A 24364-nucleotide genomic window follows, 5' to 3' on the forward strand; every position below is an offset into this window, starting at 1 on the left:
ATCTTTATATAGTCTCTTTAGATGGCTTAATATTAATGCTTGGAGAACTGAGGAATATGTTAGAAGGTGGCCAAAGGACCATGTGGTTCCAGGTAGATGTACCTGAAATTCCCTGGTACTCAGTGAACAATTTTCCAGGATACAGTGTGGTGGAAGCATACCAGTCGTAATGGTGACAAGAATTAGTGGGAGAAATTATTCATCTCTGTTTTTGAATTCATACTTAATATTGCCATTGTGATCATTACAATTGTTTCGTGGCTGTCACCCCACTCCCCACCCCTGTGTGCTAAGAGCATTGAGAACACAAAGATAAATAGCCCACAGCCTCTCTAAAGAGCAGTTCTTATCCAGGTGTCCATGGATCCGTGTCCTTGGGTGGAATTTAGGGGCTTTGGGAACTTGAATGGAGAAATGATCACATTTTCAGTAACCTCTAACCGCAATGCAGTATTTCCTTCAGGGAGAAATGGTGATGAAAAGCCACAGCAGGATTAGAGGTACCTGTGACTTGTCACCAGGAAGCACACGTATTTTTATATTACATATCCTATCACAGCTGTTTGCTGCTCTCTTGAAATACTGCGTCTACATATCACTACTTTGAAATAATGGCGGTTATTTGGCCTCCCACTGGATATTGTCATTTCACACACCAGTAAAAAGGCACATGTGTTCTTACATCAAATCTAGGTTTTGCTAGTTGGTCACCCATATTTCATAATATCGTTGACTGCATTTGCCTGTGTATTTTACCTTATTCTGAGAAGGCTTCACAAGGCTGCCAAAGGTGACTGAGGCACCAAAAATCGTTGAGAACCCCTTTAACTGTACAGTTTCAGGGGGGAGCTTAGAAGCCTAAACAGATAAAAATCAGTAGTGGTGGTGAGTGGCGGCTAGAGATATACCCAGGAGCTATAGGAACCCAAGGAGGGGATGGACTCAGCTTCGGAGATTCCTGAGCTGCATCTGGAATGAAGCCTGAAGAGCAGGAGAAAGAAGCAGGGGGTCCCTTGCGGGGAGGGAACAGAATGAGCACGGGGCCTGAAGCCGCCAGGCCTCGGTGGAAGTGAGGAGTACCGAGTGTGAAATGCTTGCTTGCTGTGCCGAGTCCTGGGGGATTCATTCAAGGATGAATCACAGTCTAGATGGTCGGTAAGCTCACCTTTTAGAACAATTTTTATGGGCACAGGGTGGACAAGGTTCACTTTCCTTGAAAAGAATTCAGTGGTATAATACAATTTTCAAAATCAGAATTCACTGGTGTATACATGCAGATGCGTGGTAAGTTTTGATGTGTGCTTACACTGTGGAAACGTCACAGTCAAGATAGTGCATATCTCTGTCACTCCTTCCCCCTAAAGTTTCCTAGAGCCCCTCCTGCCATACCACCCCCCCCCCACCGCCCCCCACAACTCCTTGTCTGTCATGGAGAGTCCTTTGCTTTTCCAGAATTTTGTGTGAATAGAATCATATGTAACGTACTCTTTTTGATCTGGCTTCTTTTATTCAGCATAACGCTTTTGAGATTCATCCATGCTGTTACAAATCAATAGTTCATTCCTTTTTATTGCTGAATAGTATTTATTATAGAAGTGTAGACTTTGAAAAGGGGGGGAATCAACCCTTGTTTTCATAATACAAAGTTTAAAGAGGGAGCGAGATTTCTAATGCTTATCAAATGGGAATATGGGTTAAAAATTGAGAAATGCTGCTCTGGAGTGTGGTCAGAGCGCATTCCAGCCCAAGATTTTTCTTACCGTTGATGTTAAACTTGAGCACATTTGGAAATATTTTAGACCTGAAAGAAAGCATCGGGACATCAAAACAAGCACTACAGCTGAGCGGGCCTTTGCAGTCCCAGGCTTGCTGATGAAAAGATTTGTGGAGACCGCCTAATGAAGTGTTCAGAAAGCATTCTGTGTGTCATCTGTTTTCCTGACGACCTCCTCATTGGGTAAGTAAGGGGCAAGAACTATTTTCCCATGTTGCATAAATAGGAAATGAGGTATAGTGAGTTTGAGAGAATTATGACTCAAAATAGAAATGAGTCAGGGGCAGATTGAGGACTGTGCACGACCTCGCCCGATCCCCTAATCCTAGCCTTGCTGGCAGGCTGGGCCCTAGGTTTTTAAAGAAAATACAATGATTTCACTTTCACTTTTGTTCTTGTGTGGGTTGTGATAGAATCTTTACACTGGAGGAGGTAAGGTTTGTTTTTTGGGTTTTTTTTTCTTCTTTCTTTTTTTTTTTTTTTAAAGATTTTATTTATTTATTTGACAGAGAGAGAGACAGGGCGAGAGGGAACACAAGCAGGGGGAGTGGGAGAGGGAGAAGCAGCCTTCCCGCCGAGCTGGGAGCCTGATGCGGGGCTTGATCCCAGGACCCTGGGATCATGACCTGAGCCGAAGGCAGACGCTCAACGACTGAGCCACCCAGGTGACCTTTCTTTCTTTTTAAAACTTTCCCCTTTCCACTTGGTAGATGCCAACATCTGTGTTGACTCCATTCAGTTGAATTCAACAACCAAATGCCTGTTTTCGGCAAGGCTCTTTCCCAGGCACCAAGCTGGATAAATCCCGGAGGTTCCTCCAGCCGGTAGGACAGAAGGACCAGATGAGAATTGAATGGTGTTTCTTACTGTCTTTTGGTTCATGGAAAGTTTGACAATCTGGTGAAAGTTAAGAGTCCTCTCTCTCTCTCTCTCAAAAAAAAAAAAAAAAAAAAAAGCACGTATGTGCACACACACACAGTTTTGCAATGATATTAGAGTGTTTGCAGATCTCCCCCCAACCCCCCACCAAGCTTGTCCATAGAATGACCTTAGGGTGAGTATTCTGGGCATGAAATGAAATAGTAATGCCTTGAAGGAAGCACAAAGCCATAGTCACTGACTAGAAAGAGAGATTAGAGATAAGATCCAGGTGGGTCAGAGGGGCCGGTGGGGCTGGTGGATAGGTATGTTTTGATAGACAGGCCTGTCGAGTTAGAGGTCAGGTATTGGTCTCTGGGAGGCAGCATTCCAGCAGAGGGAAAAGCCTGAGAAAGGAAAGGAGGGTAGGAAGTAGGAAAACTCAATTCAACAAGCTGAATTTGGCAGGAGGAAGGTTACATGATGAGGAATCATCAGAATCATTAGAAACAATCATAGAAAGGCAGAGGTCATATTTTGAGTGACATTGGAAGCAAGGTGAGTATTCTCCCGCCCCTCCTTCCCCCCAGTAAAATATCTGTAATTCCTTTTATTTATTTATTTATTTTAGGTAGGGGTTTTGGGGTATGATTAATACATACTCACTGTAATGAATTAAGGAATAACAAAAATGAGAAATTCTCATATCATATAATCTGATCTCTATTAATAGTTGGTATACTTTGTTCTGGTTTATGAACATCCTCATTTGTCATCACTGTCCCAACTTGGACCCCCACCCTTGTTATAAAGTAAGTCCTGTAAATTTACCACAGTTTTTATAACTCTTCTCTATGTTTATGTTTATTTAAAGCACAGTAGACATTTTATACAAATATTGTTCTTATTTTTTTTTTAAGATTTTATTTATTTATTTGAGAGAAAGAGAAAGAGAGAGTGAGCTTGAGGGAGAGCAGGAGCGGAGGGTCAGAGGCAGAGGGAGAAGCAGACTCCCCGCTGAGCAGGGAGCCCGACGCAGAGCTCCATCCCAGGACTCTGGGATCATGACCTGAACTGAAGGCAGACAGTTAACCGAGTGAGCCACCCAGGTGCCCCATATTGTTCTTAATTAAAAAAAAAAAATTTCCTTAGGATAGATACACAGAAGAGGAATTATTGGTCAATGTGTATGACCTTCTTTGGAAGATATTAGTATATCTTAGTATATTAGTAAGCAGCTTTCTGAATGGTTACCTTGTTTTCTTCTGCTTATTTTTTTTTCTTTCAGTATCCTTTGCTCCTTAGCCTGTTTCTTAAATACTGGAGCTCCCCAGATCCCCACCCCTCCTGGGCCTTTTCTCACTGAATACATTCCCCTCTTGATTCTCATTCACAATAAGCATGTGTTGAACGCATATCATGTACCAAGCATTGTGTTTAGCATTATGATGTGTAATTTTCACCACAACCCTGTCACATAATGATTAATATCTTCATTTTACAGACAGGGAAACCAGAGAGGAAAGTTACTTTCGCAAGGGCATAGCCCCAAAAGTTCTTGGGGAATGTCTCTACATCCATCACCTTAACCTGAACCTTCAGCTTCCATGTCTCTACTGAGCTCCCCAGCAGCACATTCCTGGTGTACATTTCCATTCGGCGTTCTCGTGGATGCCCCAGACTCAATATGTCAAAACTCAGCTTCCGGGGTGCCTGGGTGGCTCAGTCAGTTGAATGGCTGGCTCTTGGTTTCGACTCAGGTTATGATCTCATAGAAAGGTCATGGGATCAATTGTCCCATAGGGCTCCACGCTCAGCAGGGAGTCTGCTTGAAGATTCTCTCCCTCTGCCCCTCCCCCCACGGGCACTCATGTAGGCACAGGCTCTCTCTCTCTCTTTCAAATAAAAAACCTTAAAAGAAAAAAAGCTCAGCTTCCAACTCTTATCTTCAAACCAGCTCCCCCATTGTATTAGTAAGTCCCTAATCTACCCTTGACAATTATCTTCTCTTACCTATCCCTGATCACCCCACCCCCATTTGATGCAATGAATTCAATGCTGATCACTATATCTTCCCAACCACAGGTAGATCATGATTTCAAGACATTTAGTGCAACTTAACTCCTTGGTCTCCCTGCCTCCAGTTGACTTCCCTCTCACCATTCTCGCTCCTGGCAAGTTGAGCAGACTTATCATGTCATCTCCCCACCTCAAAAACTTTCAGTGGCTCCCCTTTACCTTCAAAATACAACTCAAGTTTCTTAGCATGACCTCTCACTGTGTGGGGTGCCATCACCCTTCCCTCTTTAGCTCCACTCTTGTCTGCCGCTTTCCCATTTTTGTGCTCTGGGTTCCAATTCCAGGGAACTACTTGAAGTTATCGTGAATGGGATCCTGGCTCCCTCCTTTCTCCTTGACCCTGTAAACTCCCATCCCCCACTTCTCCTGGCTGACCTCTTTTATCTCTCAAGATCTCTCAAGATCTGGCTTCAGTGGTAGGACCAGAAGGCCTTCGATCCCTTCTCTTTACTCACCCTCCCTGCCGCCTCCAGCATGCCTGACTCCTTCACAGAGATTATCAGATTTTATTCTAATCCTCTGATTACTATTGTGTTTTTCCATTTCCTTGGCTAAGAATTTTGGGAGCAGAGCCTGAGTTATTTAATCATCTTTGTATTCCCATAGACTCCATAGATGCTCAGTAAATGTTTGCTGAATAAACTGTGGTGTTTTCCCCGAGCTTGAGTGCACTTGCTGGGCTTCCAGTAGCTGTTTTGTCTGTCACACAGGGGGAACAGAATTGAGGCTTTGCAGATTTGACTTTATGAGAACGTCCCGCAAAAGTCCCTGAGTAAGAATTCTTTAGACTGTAGTGTTTGAACCGTAAAACTCTTGCCTGTTTTAGTCAGATAGCTTTTGTTAGTAAAGCTTCCCCACCCCAAATTTAGTGGCTTAAAACAACCATATGTTTAGTTCGTGATTCTGTGGTCAGGCGATTCTGGTCTGGGCAGCTCAGCTGATTTCTTCTGGGCTCGCCGCATGTCTAGAGTCAGCCGATGGGTGAGATGGTGGCCAAATAACCAGGAAGGCTTTGCTGATGTGTCTGGCATCTGGCCAGAGAGCCTGGGTGTATCTCCATGTTTCTTCTCTACCAGACTAGCTCAGGCTCATCCACATGGTAGTGTGAGGGCCCCAAAACCAGCAGGAGAGGAAACCCTTATAGGGGAATGAAAGCCACTGCTTGTATCTCTCTCTCTCTTTTTTTTTTTTTTTTTTTTTCACAGATCACAGGACCAACTCCTATGCAAGGGCTGGGGAAATAGATTTTACCTTTTGATGGGAAGTGTGATATCACACTGCAAGGATATAGACGTAGGGCGGAGAATTTGTGGTCATTTTTACAAACATCTCCTTGGTCCCTGAATATATAAATTCTACAGTATCTGATAGCTACTAAGCACTTGATAAAAATCTGGGGTCTTGGATAAATTAGTGGCCACATTGATACACATATATATGGACTATACTTATTTGGCAAATAGGGTTGAAGTCTGCCCAGGAAAAATTGAGTTCCACTTCATTTTATTTTGGATCCCTGATATTAATGTTATACAGAGCTATTAATAAAATGTTGACATCAATACCTCAAATGCATTTTTGGAAAAGGGAGTTATTGAAGAATACTGACTTCAATGTAGAATTGAATTAATTAAAGCTGATGGCCAAAAGCCTGGTATTATTGGACTAGTGCCTGGTATGGATAAAAAGCTACAGAAAAGTTTGGTTTGCATTTTAAAAATATCTTGTGCATGAAGCCACTCCATATCTTTATGCCTCATTGTCATTTCCATGCAGCAAATCTACCTACTAGAATTATTTCATATTTCTAAACTTGTTTTCTTTTTTGGTCAGGTTACAATTCTAGCTGCCTAACATGATACCAGGCATACCGCGTTTTATTGTACTTTGCTGGGCTGTGTTTTGCAGATACTGTGGTTTTTTTTTTTTTTTTTTTTTTTACAAATTGAAGGTTCAAGACTTCAGTGGGAGAAGTAACTGCAGATGTGAAAATTAGCAAGAGAATTGGAATTAGAAATGGAGCTGGAAGATGTGACTGAATTGTTGCAATGTCATGATAAAACGTGATAAAACGTGAACGGATGAGGAGTTGTTTCTTAAGAATGAGCAAAGAAAATAGTTTTTTGAGATGGAATCTACTCCTGGTGAAGATGCTCTGAAGATTGTTGAAATGACAACAAAGGATTTAGAATTTACATGAACTTAGTTGATAAAACAGCAACAGGGTTTGAGAGGATGGACTCCAATTTTGAAAGAAATTTTACTGTGGGTGAAATGCAATCAAACAGCATCACGTGCTACACAGAGAAATCATTCATGAATGGAGGAGTCTATCGATGTGGCAAACTTTATTGTTGTCTTGTTTTAAAGAAATTGCTACAGCACCCCACCTTCAGCAGCCCCCTCCCAGATCACTCAGCAGCCATCCACATTGAGGCAAGACCCTACACCAGCAAAAAGATTATGACTCTCCACAAGCTCAGATGATGGTGAGCATTTTTCAGTGAAGTATTTTTTAATTAGGGTTGTACATTTTTTTTAGACATAATGCTGTTGCATACTTAACAGACCGTTACATAATGTACACATAGCTTTTATATGCACTGGGAAACAAAAAATATATATTTGACTCACTTTATTTGTCATATTGGCTTTATTGCATGCTCTAGAACCAAACTGCAATATCTCTGAGGTTTGCCTGTATTTTCCAGATGAGCAAACTAGATTTGGGCTACAAAACAGTGGCAGAAATAAGGAGTAAGGTGAATGGTGTTTATTATTCTTGCATGCAAGCATCCATCCCTCCCACTAACCCTGATGAAGCACCACTTACCCATCAGTCATTGCAATAGGAAGAAGAATCAAACAAAATTCCCTGCCTCCAGCAGTTCAAAGTTGATGCTGAGAGAGAGATACATAAGTACAATTTCAGAGACACGTGCTAATAAAATCTTACCTATTATGCCATGGAGCCTAGGTTTTTTTAACTTTTTTTTTTTTTTTTGTCTCAGGAGTAGAATTTAGTGATTCATCACTTACATATAACACCCAAAACATTGGTTCTTAATAATAGGAATGACAAAGCTAGCAAGCAACTCCAGTATTTTTATCAAGGACATCTACCCAGGTATTACTCCTGGCGACTTTTTTTAAAAAAGATTTTATATATTTATTTGTTTGTTTATTTGAGAGAGAGAGAGTGCAAGCGGGGGGAGGAGCAGAGGGAGAGGGACAAGCAAACTTCATGCTGAGCATGGAGCCTGACACGGGACTCGATCCCACGACTCTGAGAGCATGACCTGAGCCAAAAATCAAGAGTTGTAGCCTTAACCACTGAGCCACCCAGGCCTCCTACTCCTGGAGATTGTTGTTCATTAGGTCTTAGTGGGGCCGTGGTATTTACATTTTGAAAATACACAAACGGTCTGGTTTGGGGGACTCATACTTAAGAAAAATGGTTTATAAAATGTTAGTGTACAGTTTAGGTATGAGAATGTATTTTAATTAAGTTTGGAGGGAAAGGGTGCCCACATCTTTTACTTCTTAGAATAGACCAGTGTCACCAATGAGTGGACATCATTATTACAAGGCAATGCATATCTCTAGAAAATGTGTAAAATGTATAATTGTACAAAAAGGAAAAAAAAAGATTAGCGATAACCCTCCCAGCCAGGGACAACCACTATTAACACTTTCAAGAAAATTCTTGTACTTGTTTCCTGAAAACATACCACAAATGATCATGCTTTTATGAACTGCTTTTTTTTCATTTATCTTTTTTTAAAAAAATAATTATTTGGTTAAATAATCTCTACACCCAACATGGGGCTCAAACTTATGACCCCAAGATCAAGAGTTGCATGTTCTTCCGACTGAGCCAGCCAGGCGCACCTGCTTTTCTCATTTAATATATTGTGATCATATTTTCAAGTTGTTAACTAATCTTTTATGGTATTTTAAGCAGTTCAAAAGTATCTGTTGTACATACTTTAAATTACATTATTTCACTAATATCCCGTTCTTGGTTCTGGGGATTGGCAGATGAGTATGACATGGATATTGTCCCTTAGGAGTTTACTGTCTAGAAGAATCAGTCAACTTATCTTGGCAAATCCAGATCTGCAGAATCCAGGATGTCCCTCGATTTGAAGAATCCAGATCTGCAGAATGTCCCTCGATTTGGCTTCCTCATGAGTAGATTCAGCTCATGCATTTCTGTTGAGAAACTGTGCAGGTAAGGTTGGATCCTCTCAGTACGCCACTTCAATGACGTCGGTGCAAGGCCTGATCACTTGGTTCAGAAGCATTTCATCAAATTTCTTTACCACAAATGTACCTGTACCCTTTGTAATGAATAAGTAATCTGTTGGAAGATACACAGAGTCTGTGTGAATATCCTTTCTTCCAGTGGCCTTTCACACCGTGGTTTTAGCCTGAGTCCATGTTTCAGTGGTGGCTACAGAATGGTGCTTTTCCAGTAGATCATTTTATCTACATTTATTTGTGGGCAGGCTGTGACTTCATATAGCCAAGCAAAGATAATTCAGGAATTATCTGGACCTGCAAAACGTTACCTTATTTGGAAAAGGGGTCTTCGCTGATACAATTAAGTTAAGGATCTTGAGATGAGGAGATTATTCAGGTGGGCCCTGAATTCAATGACAAGTGCCTTTGGCAGAGGGAGATGCGAGACAGGAGAACACACAGACAAGGAGGGAATGTGTCCACTGAGGCAGAGATTGGACTGAAGCAGTCTCTAGGCAAGAAATGCCAAGGAATGCTGACAGCCACCAGAGTGGAAAGAGGCAAAGAATGGATTCTCCCCTGAAGCTTCTGTAGAAAGTACTGCCTGCTGACACCTTGGTTTTGGACTTCCGGCCTCCAGAGCTATGAAAGAATAAATTTCTTTGTTTTTTGTTTTTTTTAAAGCCACTTGATTTGTGGCATTGTGTTATGGCAGCTACAGGAAACTAACACAAAGATAAAAAGGATTGTCTTTGCCTCTCTGACATGGTCTATTTCATTACTCTGTTCATTGCCTCTATACCAAGAACCTAACCTGAAATGATCTTGTTCATTATTTGGATCTCTTGCTTAGAACATGTGCTTCCGAAGGGCAGGGATTTTGCTTGTTCCCCTTCCCTGCTGCCTCCTCAGCAGCACTTGGCATAGTCTCTGGCAAATAGTAGATACTCAAGACATATTTTGTTGTCTCCCTATTTCCTCATCTACTTGTCTCTTACATTTCCTAAAGCTGGGGGTGTCAAACTAGCTCAAGGGTCAAATCCGGCTGTCGCCTGTTTCTAGAGGATTTGTGAACCAAGAATGAATGTTTATATTTTTGAATGGTTGAAAAATCAAAAGAAGAATACTTTGTGACATGCATATTATACACACTTCAGATTTCCGTATATGAATATAAAGTTTTATTGGAACACGGTCACATCCACTCATTGACATATTATTTACGGCTGCTTTCAAACTACACTGTAGAGTTGAGTAGTTGCAACAGAGTTCATGTAGACTGCAAAGCCTAACATATTTACTATCTGGCTCTTTACAGGAAAAGTTTGCCCAACCCTGTCCTAAAGGATGAACAGAAATCACTTGGATACTGATAGTCTCTCTGCCTCTTTACCCTCAATTGTTCATGTGCATGTTTAACTCTCATTGGCATATGGCAAGAAAGCAGGGTGGCTAGAAAATGTGGGTGCCTTCTTTTTTTTGTCATGGCATTTTTGGTAACTCCCTCAGGTCAAACCATGTGCCCTGCCTCTCAGACTGATTGCTTTCTACCAAAGGGACCAGACCAGAAACTGGATGAAGGACAAAAAGACTGATAAATGTGCTTTCTGCTGGTGTGGGGATAGCATTACTTTGCAAAATTCAAACATCTCGATAAGCCAGGCTGTTTCTTGACTCAAACCATGATTGTCCAGAATATCAGGGGCCATAAATTTAGCAGAACTGACCAGACCAGCAAGGCCTGAGGTGTCTGTGGAATGTTAATCATGTTACTAGGAGAAGGGAGTGGTCAAATAAGGACGGGGAATGTCGAGTTAAGCAAAGGGGAGCAGGATTCTTGACAGTAGACTTCTGTGACTCTGCAAGGTGGGATATTGTACAAAGCAATGACTAGACTTGGGCCACATGCCAATGACCACCTCATCGGACAGGTGTTCTGGGGAACTTGTTTGGGTAACGATGCCTTAGGCCTTGGTTTTTCTCTTTCCAGTTTAAACAATCCCAGTACTTCAGTGACTACAGAAAAGTCTGTATCTTGTGTCCTTTTACTGCTACTTCTAAGCAAGGAAGAAAAAAAGGATAGCACCTTGTATCCAGATACAGAAAAACTTTGTTAGAAGGGATGTTGAAATTAATAATACAAAATTAGATTAAATGGTTTTTGAAAGCCTTTCAGTTATTCAGCAGTGATGTCTCAGTTAAAATCAAAGTAAATCTGAACCTTTCTCAAGTGTTAATATTTTTTACATATTTCAATTTGCCCCAACCTTTATATATTTCTTAAACACTGGGCAAGACCTCGGAATGTAAAGCATGCTTAGTTTCAAATGACATATGCAATACCCATTTGTGTGACTAAGATGTAGGAATTATAGCCTTTGCACTCTGGTAAAGTCAACATGGAAATATGTGGAATTTTCTCGTAGTTTTCAGGAAATAAGGTGTCATTGTTAAGATAGTTTCCTGTCATAAAAAATTCTGTAATTCGGTTTTAAAATAGCAGCCTTAGATGTTGTTTTTGACTCAGAAATCTATAGGAAATCTAAAATTGAATGTTTGTGTGTATGTGTATGTGTAAAAGGATTTTGCATATTTTCCGCAGACAAGAAACGAGATGTTTCTATTCCTGGTCATGCACAATTGTAATGACGTAAGTATTTACCACATGCACATGTGAAGGCAAGCTGACATTGAAAGTAGGGAAGCTCTGTGTTGATCTTGGCAATGGGCTACACGTACAGAGAGCCATCCCTCTCATGCCACCATTCCCACAGCTCCCAGTCCGGAGAGCTGGTCACCCCAGCTGGCTCACGGTAATCATCTGTGGCCGTCAAACGGTTTTTTACCTGAAGCTTCTTTGGCTTGGACCCTGTTACAAGCTTCCACTTAAAAACAGAGCTAAAACATTTCTGGTTGGATGGAACAATGACTTATTTTTATGAGCAAAGAGTAGTTTGTCTTTAGTTCCTTCACATAAAGTATCAGGAAAAGAGTCTTTTCATTGTGATGAAAGCAGTTAAATATTGAAGACTAAAAACCTCATTAGAGAGTTCTTGGAAAAACACACAAAGAAAGCCAGCTGGGGAGGAAGTGCTGCTGACTGCAGGAAGAAGAGCCAGAGGTGGGTGCGTTAGGAAGGGGGGCTGGTTCTGGTGCTCCCCCAGAGCGGCCGCTTCGTGAACCCACGTTCTCAGGATCTCACAGCCCAGTCAGCTTCTCTTCTCTCTTCCTTTTAAAAATTGTGGTACAAGGTCTATGATAAAATTCATCAGTATAACCATTTTATTTATTTTTTAATTATTTTTTCTTAAGTTTTATTTATTTAAGTATTCTCTACACCCAGCGTGGGACTGGGATTAAGAACCCTGAGATCAAGAGTCACATACTCCTGTGACTGAGACAGCCAGGCGCCCCTCAATTTAACCATTTTATTATTGTATTGTATTGTTTTTAAAGATTTATTTATTTGAGAGAGAGAGCACGTACAAGCACTGAGCTGGGAGCCCAAGGCAGGGCTCGATCTCAGGACCCTGAGATCAGGACCTGAGCCGAAATCAAGAGTCTGATGTTCAACCGATGGAGCCACCCAGGCGCCCCTCAATTTAATCATTTTCAAGTGTACAATTCAGCGGCCTTTAGTACATTCACCATGCTACGCGACCACTGCCATTCTCTCATTACAGAGCATTTTCATCACCCCCAAAGGTCCCCTGTACCACCATTCTCTCCTTCCCGTAGCCCTTGCTTCCTGTCTCTACAGATTTGCCTATTCTGGGCATTTCATACAAATGGAATCACACAGCATGTGGCCTTTTGTGTGTGGCTTCCTTCATTCGGCATCGTGTTTTCAAGGTTCATCCATGTTGTACCAGGTGGCAACGCTTCGTTCCTTTTTACGGCCAGATAATATTCCACTGCACGAACGTGCCACATCTCAGTTAGTTATCCATTCACCCATTAATGGACTTTTGAATTGTTTCCACCTTTGGGCTGTTGTGCATCATGCTGCTATGAATGTTCATGTACAAGTTATTAATTAAAAACCTGTTTGCAATTCTTTTGGGTATATACCTGGGAGTGAAATTGCTGGGTCACATGGTAATTCTATGTTTAACTTATTGAGAAACTGCCAAACTGTTTTTCTCTTGCCTTCTAAATGCTTTTCTAAAAATAAAAATTCACCACAAAATTGATATTCCAAGCTCAATTATTGTACAGTTTAAAGAATGCCTATATATATTTTTTAAGATTTTATTTATTTATTTGACAGAGAGAGTGAGAGAGCACAAGCAGGGGGAACAGTGGAGGGAGAGGGAGAAGCAGGCTCCCCGCCGAGCAGGGAGCCCAATACAGGGCTCGATCCCAGGACCCTGGGATCATGACCTGAGCCGAAGGCAGACGCTTAACCATCTGAGCCACCCAGGCGCCCCAAGAATGCCTATATTTCTAGGATAAATATTAAGCATCTAAGGATTTTCTTTGTGTAAAAAATTGCTTCAGAATACTTTGCTAAATGAGTAAGCAAGCACAAGCCACTTATATTTATTTACTTCCTGCCATAGTTGGCTTTTTCCTAAAACATTCAGCGTTTTACAAAATTCAGTATCTCTTAAGAGGATGGTTATAAATAGATTATACTGTCACTGTCCACTTTGGCATTATACTTCTTTTTTCTGGGTCAAATGGAAGCTCTCTAATCTCTTTTGTGATTTGTTTAAATGTAGAGTAATCCAAGGGCAAATCCGAGTTAGCTACTCTCTCTCTCTCTTTTTTTTTCAAATGTTACTTTTGCTTAAATTTCATGGTTACCCAGAGCAGGATAAAAAAAAAAAAAGTAAAGTGGTTACAGATAATGCTGATAATTTCCCAACGTCAAATTGGCTGGTGACTGTCATTGTCCCAGCATAAAGTGAACCTAATGAAGAATGGGGCATTAGGCTACCGCAGACACAGCTCCACAAGAGGGTTCTAGCCCATTCCTGGATAGGCAGCTCCCCAGCCCTCAGCCCCCGCCCCCCGGTGGCCCAACCTCCCCCAAATATTTAACAATCAATATGGCTCAGGTATCAACCAGTCTGCACAGAGGACATGGACCATTATATGATGCGGGAGGTTCTGGAAGCCCGCTGTGGGTCAAGCTTAATGCTGTAGTTGCTGGAACTTGAGACCGTCTCGGGGTACTGGTGTTGGGGTTTAGAGGCAGCGGCCCTGGGAGGGAGTTACGATAGTAGCTATTTACCAACTGATATAGAAATATTTTAGTATTTTAATAGCCAGTAAGCCTGTACTGCTAATCAAGGATTCTGTTACTAGAAGCTATGATTATATTCCTTCCTCCCTACCATCCTTCACCAGAAATCTCTGTCTCACCCTACTGTCTTTCCCCAAAAATGGTTACCACTTTTCCTACTAGAGAAGGCATTATTCTGTCTACTTACCTCAGCTTCTGACGATGAAGAGATAACCATTCTAACCGAATCGGTCTAGGAAGGTTACTGTCCTGACCAGCAATTCCTTGTACTTTGAGGAATTCCTTCCTTGATTTGTTTTACTTGGTACGACCACAGTCTTTTTTTTTTTTACTAAACTCTCAGTTTCGCTTGACATTTGTCTTGTTTAATAACCATCGATGTTTTATCAATGCCTAGAAATAACCACGCACACACCCACCCTCACCAAGAAAAAAAACCACACACACAACCTTAGAATGGCATTCAGGCCTCAATCTCATTTCCAATTTCTTTTCAATTACAGTTCCTTTTATATACCCTTCTTCCCATCTATAGACACGTGTTTTCTCCCCCAGATACACCTGTTCATCGCTGTCTCCATCTCTGGATTCCCTCCATGTCATCATTTATTAAAATCCTATCATGCAGGGCACCTGGGTGGCTGAGCCGGTTAAGCGTCTGCCTTTGGCTCAGGCCACGATCCCAAGATCCTGGGATTGAGCCCCGCATCGGGCTCCCTGCTCGGCGGGGGCCTGCTTCTCCCCCTCCCTCTGCCACTCCCCTTGTTTGTGCTTTCTTGCTCTCTCTCACTCTATCTCTCAAATAAATAAAATCTTAAAAAAATAAATAAAATAAATAAAATGAAATACAATAAAATCGTATCATGCTTGCTGATTATTCATGCAGGGTCATATCCTTTCCTTTTTTGGAAACTAGAGAAGGGGTATGTGACCCAAATTGAGCAGCCAGCCTTTTTTCAGGGTTGAGGTAGGCACCTGCAGAGAGACTCTGACCATCAGCTCCCAGGCTGCCTGAACCCGGAGCTTTTGTGGCCATGGAAAGACTATCTGAGAACAAACCTGACATGGGAGCAGGGCCAAGAGATCAAGGGATGGGAGAATGTGCCCTGATAGGCATCAGCTGAGCCCTGGGCTCACTTGGACTTCTCTGCTGGTGGGGACAACAAATTACCTTTTTTTAAATTTTTTTTTTAAGATTTTATTATTTATTTGAGAGAGAGAGGGATAGAGCACAAGCAGGGGGAGGGGCAGAGGGAGAGGGAGAAGCAGGCTCCCCGCTGAGCAGGGAGCCCGATGCGGGGCTCCATCCCAGGACCCCGGGATCATGACCTGAGCTGAAGGCAGATGCTTAACTGACTGAGCCACCCAGACGCCCCAACAAATTACCTTTTTTGCTTAATTTGTCACTTACGAGAGTGAGGCGGCATATCTTCCAAGGCGCGGGTCATACACCAACTCCTCTGTGCTCTTCTTCAGCTCAAACAATCACCTGTCTCGCCCGCCTCTTCTCTCCCCTGGCTCTTTATTTGTGCTGTTTGACACTGCCCTGGGGTGTGCAGTTTGTGTGCACGATTCATCCTGCTAGAAGGTTAGGGCCCTCAGGAGGACAGAACCCTGGAGGTTCAAGACCAGGCTGTGTGGCATTAATTAGGGGGAGTGGGTGGTGAGGCACTGAGTACGGGTTGCTCTTTTGTGAGATGAGGCAGGGAGAGAGAGGAAAAGCTGGTAGGATGGGGGAGGCTCTGGAGGCCTCAGGAAAGCTCAGGAAAGCTCAAGAAGAAAAACATTCAGCCCTGGGTATGAGCATTCATGTTTATAAATGAAAGGAGCCAGGGAAGAGGGAGGAGGAGGGTATGAAAGCAAGAGGGCTAATGGCCAGAAAGCAGGCACAGGATCAGCAGGAGGGCTGGGATGAAGAATGAGAGGGAAGGGTATTTATTCAGAAACAAAAGCGGGAGAAAACAGAATGTATTAAGATATGGTGACATTTTAACACGGAGAGGAGTTGAAGGAGTACATGCTTTGTGATTTTAATCTCAGCAAAGCAGCAAATCATCAATTTATTGGACATATTGTTTAAATGCTTTAAGTTAAGATTACTTTCCTTAAACCTGCCTTGAGGATTAAACAGCCATGTCTTTATTTTCCCTCTAAGGGAGGGTCACCTCTTCCTAACTTCCTAAAGGGTGTCCTTGTCCATACTCTTTCCACACCAATCTGTGCTCTTTCCAGTGTCCAGGATGCCAAGGGCCAATCATATTTCATCACTTCAGTTCTTGAAACAGTGCAAATGCTTCCCAGAAGTTTTAGAACAAACTTTCTAGTCTTCAGCGTAGCACATAAGACCTTATATTCTGTCGCAGCCTAGCACGTGGGGATGTATGTGACAGACTCGTAGGCCATGCTTACCTGTTCAGACCATCTTCAAACACTTCTTACCTGCCCTCCCAACCCCCTTGTCCTGACTCACATGTAACATTTCCACAATGCTGAAGTTGCATGGTATATCCTGCCAGAACTTGTGTTCTTTCATCCCTCTAGACCTTTCTACGTAGTGCTTCAGCTTCATTCAGTAACATCGGTTCAGGACGAAAGAGGTGCCTGAGGCTGTAAGCTTACCCCAATTGGTTTACCAGGCAAACTCCTCTGCTGAACATCCTCTCAAGCCACTCTTCCCTGGGAAGCTTTTCTGGAACCCTTTAGAGAGGAGCCAAGAAGCATTGATTATACAGTTAAATCATATCATATGTGAATATAACTTAATTTACTTATGTAATTCAGCTCTGCATTTTTCCTACAGCAGGGACTCAAAGTTTCATCTGGTAGTCAACTACAAAATATGTTACATACTCTTTTTTTTTTTTAAGTAAACTCAACCCCCAACATGGGCTCAAACTCACAACCTGAGATCAAGAGTTGCACACTCTACCAATTGAGCCAGCCAGGCGCCCCAACATACTTTTCTGATATTTTGGACATTTCTATATATATATCAGTGTATAGGGTTATATGTGTATCAACCTTGTATGTTATGGGTAATTCAAGGGATTTCCCAGGGAACAATTTTGTGTATACTTTAGACTCACTGACTTTAGACCTTACACCTTACTAAGATTAAGTTAAGGTATGAGGTGACCATTGCATAAATTATACTTGAAAATGTCTTAAGAAGGCCTTGGGTTGGCTTTTGTTCCAGTGCTTTAGTTGAGCATGAGATAAAGCAGTTGGCTTGTGTTCGGGGCCTGGATTGTCTTGACTAGACTCTGGCTGGTGTTCACCATTGCAGAGGCATTTATGGAATGAGATGTCCAAGGAAACCACAGAGTAACGTTCACTACAGGCCACGCCCTCCTTTTGTGGAATGGCCTGGGCTATTTATAATGTTTTATTTCTCTCTTAAAAGAAACTTACTGGATGACTATACCTGAATTCACTTAAGTCAAACACGGAGATGCTGTGACCCCACTGTACTGGTCTGAGTTCATGAGAGAATTCTAGTCAGGGAATGTGTTTGGGGGAACAATCTGTGTGTAGGTAGTAGTTGAAGTTATGTGTCTGGATGTGTTTACCAAGGAGAGCTTACGTCAGAGGTAAGAGTAGGCAGCCAAGGGAAGAGCCTAGGTGAATGCTGATGTTAATGGGGCAGGAGGAGGGGTGTCCAAAAAGGAAGTTAGAAAGGTAGGAGACTAGATAGTGACTTGGAGGCCAAGGGAAGGAGTTTCAAGAAGCAGAGAGTGGGGAAAGATGTCTGATGCTATAGGAGAGGGCACTCCCCTATCTTAATTAAGTCAGATAAGGTTAGAGGGTGTCCTTTGGATTTAACAACTTCTCCAAAGTTGCCTTTGCTATGATGCAGTTGAGAGGCTCCATGAGGGTAGAGGTCAGATTGCAGGGCAGGGAGGTGGGAATGGGACACTGGCATTTTCAGTAATGTTGGCTTGGAGGTTTGGGGGCAAGTGTGGAAGTTTACTGGAGAGGGGTGAAGGCTAAGAGAATGTTTTAAAATTCAATAGAATGGAAATTCTTGAGACTGTTTTATGCTGAAGAGAAGAGGCAGTTGAAAAGAAGAGATTAAAGCTATACGGGCATGGCCGGAGGATCTGGGAAGGGATGCTCTGAAGGCCAGATCCAGTATTTGACCTTGGACAAGAGGAAGGGGAGGAAGAGGAAAAGCAAGCTTTCTGCAAGCCAGGAGTATGCCTAATTTGTGTCCTTGCCCCATGTGCATGGTGCCTGGCACACAGCAAGGCTTGGAGGGAAGGTAGGGAGATGCAGATAACACTGGGCTGCAGGCTGGGGGGCTGGGGGTGGGGTGGGATCAAGAATCAAGAGTTCTGGCCCTTGCCTGGTTTCCAAGAGAGGGAGGAGGCAAGACTAGCTGTTGAAGGTGTCAGGAGAAGTGGTGGGATTTGGAAAGGGAGCTATGGGTTGGGAGGACCCACGGAAACAGGTGGAAGAGGAGAAGGAAGAAGCCGCCATGGTGCAGGGGAGGCCCACTGAGGTCAGGGACCTTGACATTAGAGGCCAAATCTGTGGGATCATGAGTTTTCTCCATCAGCATGCAGCTGCTCATAGGCAGGAGCCAACAGGGCTGTGCTGATCAGGGTAAGTAATCTAGGTGCCAGGAGGGGAGGGGACACCGCTCAGTTTTCTAGCTTTGGCTTTCTATTTCTCTACCTGAAATTTGTTTTTCCAGATGATAAATGTGATACGTGCTCATTGTAGAAAACTTGGAAGATACAGGAGCAACTAAAAAATCACCCATCATCCTACCTCCCAGGGATAACTACTATTAACATATAGAATTTTTCCAGTCTGTGTATTTTTTGTATAAAATAAGATAATATTCTTTATGTAACCCTGTCTTTAATATTAAATTGTGACTATTTTTACATGACGTTAACCATCCGTTGAGAGCACACTTAACGGCATCACTGCATTTTATGGCTGTATAGTAATGTCTTTAATCACATTCTCCTCTCTTTGCTCTAGCTTGTCCCCTCCCTGTGGGTTGGCACCATCCCCTGAAGTGTAATTTGGGCTTTGGGATCCTCCACACGTGGGCCTCTTGGTGCCAGTCTGGGTTCCTCCCTTCCTGTAGATTGGTAGGAACTAGATTTGGTTGGGACACCCCTCCCTCCCACCTCCTCCCTCTTCAGGCTCACACTGAGATGCTCCTGAGCCGGGGATAGCCACCTTGTCCTCTCTTTACTTCCACAGTGTGTCTTCCTCCCTCCCCATACGTCCTGCTGAACGTGACAGCACTTTCTGATGTCCTGGATCAGGACCTCTGAGTACATAACAGTAGCTTAAACTAGAAACAGGTGTTTTATTTTGAATGAACCCAGATTTATTCCATGTTTTAAAAAGTGCACTTTTGTCCTGATTCTAGAAAGAAATAATTGCTCATTATGAAATAATTAGAAAATACAAAAGACCCTAAGGAGGAGAATAAAGAAGCAACAATTCCACTACCCAGAGATAATCACTGTTACAAGTTTGGTGTAATTCCTTCCTGTTTTTAATATATGTGTATGGGTTTGCATATATGGGAGTTGATATAATTGGGAGAGGAATATATATATATATGTTATATAGAGATTTATATACATTATATATGTACATATATATTTACATGTATTATATACACATATATATTTACACATTATGTACACATATATTATATATTTACACATATTATATACATACATTATATATACATATATGTATTTACATATATTTTATATATACACACATAATATATACACATATATAATATATACGACAGGTGCCACAATCTTATCAGCCGTAATTATGTATGCCCTGTTACCTTTGCCACGTTTTATTGGTTAGAAGCAAGTCACAAGTTGTGCTTATTCTCAAAGGGAGAGGATTATGCATGACCCCAGAAGGTGGGCTCATGGTGACCAGGGTCTATCTGCCATAGTAGGAATGGTCAGCTCCTCTTGCCATGTTTCAGATGAAGCAGACTCTACTCCCTGAACTTGGCCAAGGCAATCTTTCACATTCCTTTTCCTGGCCACACTGATTGGATCAAGGTTGGGCACTCAACGTGGGTCAAGCAAGTTGGGGCCCATGTGATGCAAACACGCAGTAAATGGAATGTTGAACCATCAGTAAAGCAGACCCACCCTTCCACTGGACAGGGAAGGGAGGGTCCTGGGAAGGGAGCCAATTCAGAAACAGTGGAGCTGGGACATAACTGTGCTTTCTGGTTTGCCCAGGACAGCCCCAGTTTAGACCTGTTGTCCCAGTATAATTACCAGCACCCTACTTTTGCTCTGTGTAGTGTCAGGTTTGGAGAGTAAATTATGTGATTACCCTCGCTTTGAATTATCTTTCACATTCCCTTGGAAAGTCTTGGGGAAGCCCATCTCCAAGAAGAGCCTGTCGTGCCCTGAAACCGAAGTTCAGAGGGACAACTGACTGGGAGAGACGTGTGCCATGTATAATTATTAAGATTCTGTGTGTAGGAAAAGCAGGGATTCTGACTGAAAATATGCCCAATTTCATAATAAAAGAATTATAGGCATTGACCTGCCATTTAGCTGCTTCTAACATGGACACCATACCTCGTGTTCTTGGAATGGAAGTAGCAGGCATTCAAGTACTGATGAAGTCACTGCTTCAGTCAAGAGCTCTAGCTCTGCTAGTGAGTGAGAAAGGGGTCGGGGAATTCGAATTCGGAGCCCTGTTCGGAAGCAACAGACGAGAAGAAGGCTGTGAATGGCAAGCAGAGGGCAAGCATTAGGTGCACACCACTGGACATGGAATCTTGAGGGAGGGAGGTGTGTAGACATCTTGGGTGCCTTTCAGATTCTTCCTTCCTCTCCCTCAGAACTTGGACTGAAAATTACATGGGAGGGGAGGAGAGAGGAGGGATGGTATAGTTTCGTGTCTAATGAGCACCAGCTCTGGAAACAAATTACCTTGGGTTTGAATATTGGCTCTGACCATACACAGTTGTGTGTGCTTGGACGAGTTACTGTGCCTCAATTTCATCATCCCAAAGTAGTTGCATTATATACTAAACCGTGAGGATTATTATCATTTTAAAGAAAGAGGGAGCGGGGGAGGGGCAGAGGGAAAGGGAGAGAGAATCTTAAGCAGGCTCCATGCCCAGTGAGGAGCCTGATGTGGAGTTCGATCCCAAGACCCTGAGATCATGACCAGAGCTGAAATCAAGGGTCGGACGCCTAACCAACTGAGCCACCCAGGTACCCCTAACTGTGGGGATTAAATGACCTAGTGCATGTGATGTGTCTAGCATACTCCCTTGAACGTAGTACGCTCTTAGTCAAGATGAGCTTCCATTAATAACATTTGCCGGCATCCTCTGTGTCATGTATTTTAGACATATTACCCAATTTCAGGCAATGGACCAAACATGTCCTTCATTTTATAATTGAGGAGACTGAGGCTCAGACGTGATCTAATTTGCCTTGTTGGCTAGTGAGAGGTATAGTAGCATTTTGTTCACATAGGTCCTTGCCCCTGTCTTTGATGTATCTGGTCCACTGCACCAGGCTGCCTGGTCTGTCCCATCCCGTATCCCCAGAGCCTAGAACACCGCCCGGCACACAAGTGCCCAGTGAATATTGCTGGCTGGCTGCGTGAATGCCTTATGTCTCCTCACCGTGACGGTTCCTTTGTTCTGTTTGCTGGGCAGTGGAGTATTCGGCTCACATTGTACTCCACTCCACTCATTAGTATGCTGCTCCTCGTCTTTAAGCCTTTGTTTGTGTGTAGCCAATCCCTCGGCCAGACCGCGAATTTTCAGAAGGCCAGGGTTGCCTTGCATTCGCTAAGGCAGGAACTAAGCTCCAGTGTGTTAGAGCCCACTAGCACTTTGCAGAAAGATTGTTTTGAACATCCAAGGATAGAGTTTCCTGACTTTTTTTTCCCCTTTAAAGATTCAGATATCAAATGCACACTGGGCTAGTGGATCCTTCTTAAGTGAGATCAAATGTGTGAAAGTCTTCTCACACGGGCAGCTCAGCCCAAAACGAATCATTTGGCATGCTTAAGCCAGCTACTTTTGTTTTTGGAGGCTGCGTGGTTCCAAGGAAAGAGCACTGGACTTGGGGTTTGGGTCACTTAACTTTTTCGGCCTCTGCTTCCTTACTTACAAAACTGGAATGATAGTGCACGCCCCCACCTAACTCAAAGCTTGGTAAAGTCAGAAGAGACAATGTGTCTTGAGGGCCTTATTACTGTGGAGTACCAGTAAAATAAAAAAGGACCCTCTACAGGGTTGTTAGTGAAAAACAGGAGTTGGTACACAGCCAGAATTGCCAGTTTTAATATACGGAGTTTCAAAAGATTATGTACGATAAAATTATAGGTTTTTAAAAAAAGATTTTATTATTTATTTATTTATTTAGAGAGGGAGTGTGCGCAAGCAGGGGGAGGGGCAGAGGGAGAGGGAGAGAGAGAATCTCAAGCGACTCCGCACTGAGCATCTGGTCACAGTGCTCGACCCCACGACCCTAAGATCATCACCCGAGTTGAAACCAAGGGTCAGATGTTTAACCAGCTAAGCCACCCAGGCGCCCCAAAATTATAGCTTTGCTATCTCTGGGTGATGAGATTCTGGGTAATTTTGTCTTCTCGCTTTTGCCTATGTGCATTTCCTAATTTTGCCATTATGGACTTTTTTCTCTATTTTTGGCTCGGTTGAGTTGTTTTAAAAAATCATTAAAGATACCTAATAAAAAGGTTGTAACTTCACTTTGATATTTAGTTGATATTTGGGGATTCTAATTGCAAGTATCAGATACTGTACAATCGACGTATCTAAGCGACAACGTAGTTAATATACGACAACACCATTATTATCATTGTTTTTTTCCTGTGTCAGTCTGATAGGTGGTTTGGTTACTTCTCCAGCCTGGCTTCTGGTGGGGCTCATGGTGGGACATCAAGCCTGTGGGAAAATAAGGTCCTGTGAGCTCTAGCCCTCTCCAGACTCCTAAGTTTGTATCAAGAGAGATGATTATAAGAAAATAAATTTGTGGGGCACCCAGCTGGTTCAGTTGGAAGAGCATGTGACTCTTGATCTCGGGGTTGTGAATTCAAGCCCCACGTTGGGTACAGAGATTACTTAAAAATAAAGTCTTTAGGGGCGCCTGGGTGGCTCAGTCGGTTATGTGTTTGCCTTCCGCTCAGGTCATGATCCCTCTCCTTCTGCCGCTCAACCTGCTTGTGCTCTCTCGCTTGCTCTCTCTCTGTCAAATAAATTAATAAAATCTTTTAAAAAATAAATTAATTAAATAAATTTGTAAGTTCACTTTAAGCATAGATAAATACATTACACAGAACGGCAACAGATTTAGAGGAAAAACAATGTGATCTGTGGTCTTTTGGTCTTAACATCTCTGGGGAATTCTTCATGCTCTTCTGAATTTGGCCCTCTCCATTTATGCTTATGATTTAAAAGATGTCACTTTGGGGCGCGGGTGGCTCAGTCATTAAGCGTCTGCCTTCAGCTCAGGTCATGATCTCAGGGTCCTGGGATCGAGCCCCGGATCGGGCTCCCTGCTCGGCGGGAAGCCTGCTTCTCCCTCTCCCACTCCCCCTGCTTGTGTTCCCTCTCTCGATGTCTCTCTCTCTGTCAAATAAATAAATAAAATCTTTTAAAAAAAATAAAAGATATCACTTCAAAATTATTGAAGAATAACACATATTCATTGTTATTTCTGCTTCTTTTAAACTGGTGGTTAATTCAGAGTCACCATGTTCAAATATGATGTTGAGACTGCCTTTGTGACGCGTCCAACTACTGTGTTCAGACTCTGTGGGTCCCGGTCACCCCAGCAGGCGAGGTTGAGAGGGGCAAGCTTCCGGGAGGCTGTTTCTGCTGGTGCCACATTTGCCACGAATGATTTTATTTCTACATAACTTGGTGGCCTTGAAATGTGTTTGCCCATTATACTTCTAAAAATAATTTTGAGGGGCGCCTGGGTGGCTCAGTCGGTTAAGCGTCTGCCTTCGGCTCAGGTCATGATCCCGGCGTCCTGGGATGAGTCCCGCCTGGGGCTCCCTGCTCAGCAGGAAGCCTGCTTCTCCCACTGCCCCTCCCCCCAGCTTGTGCTTTCTCTCTCTCTGTCTTGCAAATAAATAAAATCTTTAAAAAT

The sequence above is a fragment of the Phoca vitulina genome, unplaced genomic scaffold (genome assembly GCF_004348235.1).
Source record: "Phoca vitulina isolate PV1807 unplaced genomic scaffold, GSC_HSeal_1.0 scaffold26, whole genome shotgun sequence".
In the NCBI taxonomy this organism is placed as follows: domain Eukaryota; kingdom Metazoa; phylum Chordata; class Mammalia; order Carnivora; family Phocidae; genus Phoca; species Phoca vitulina.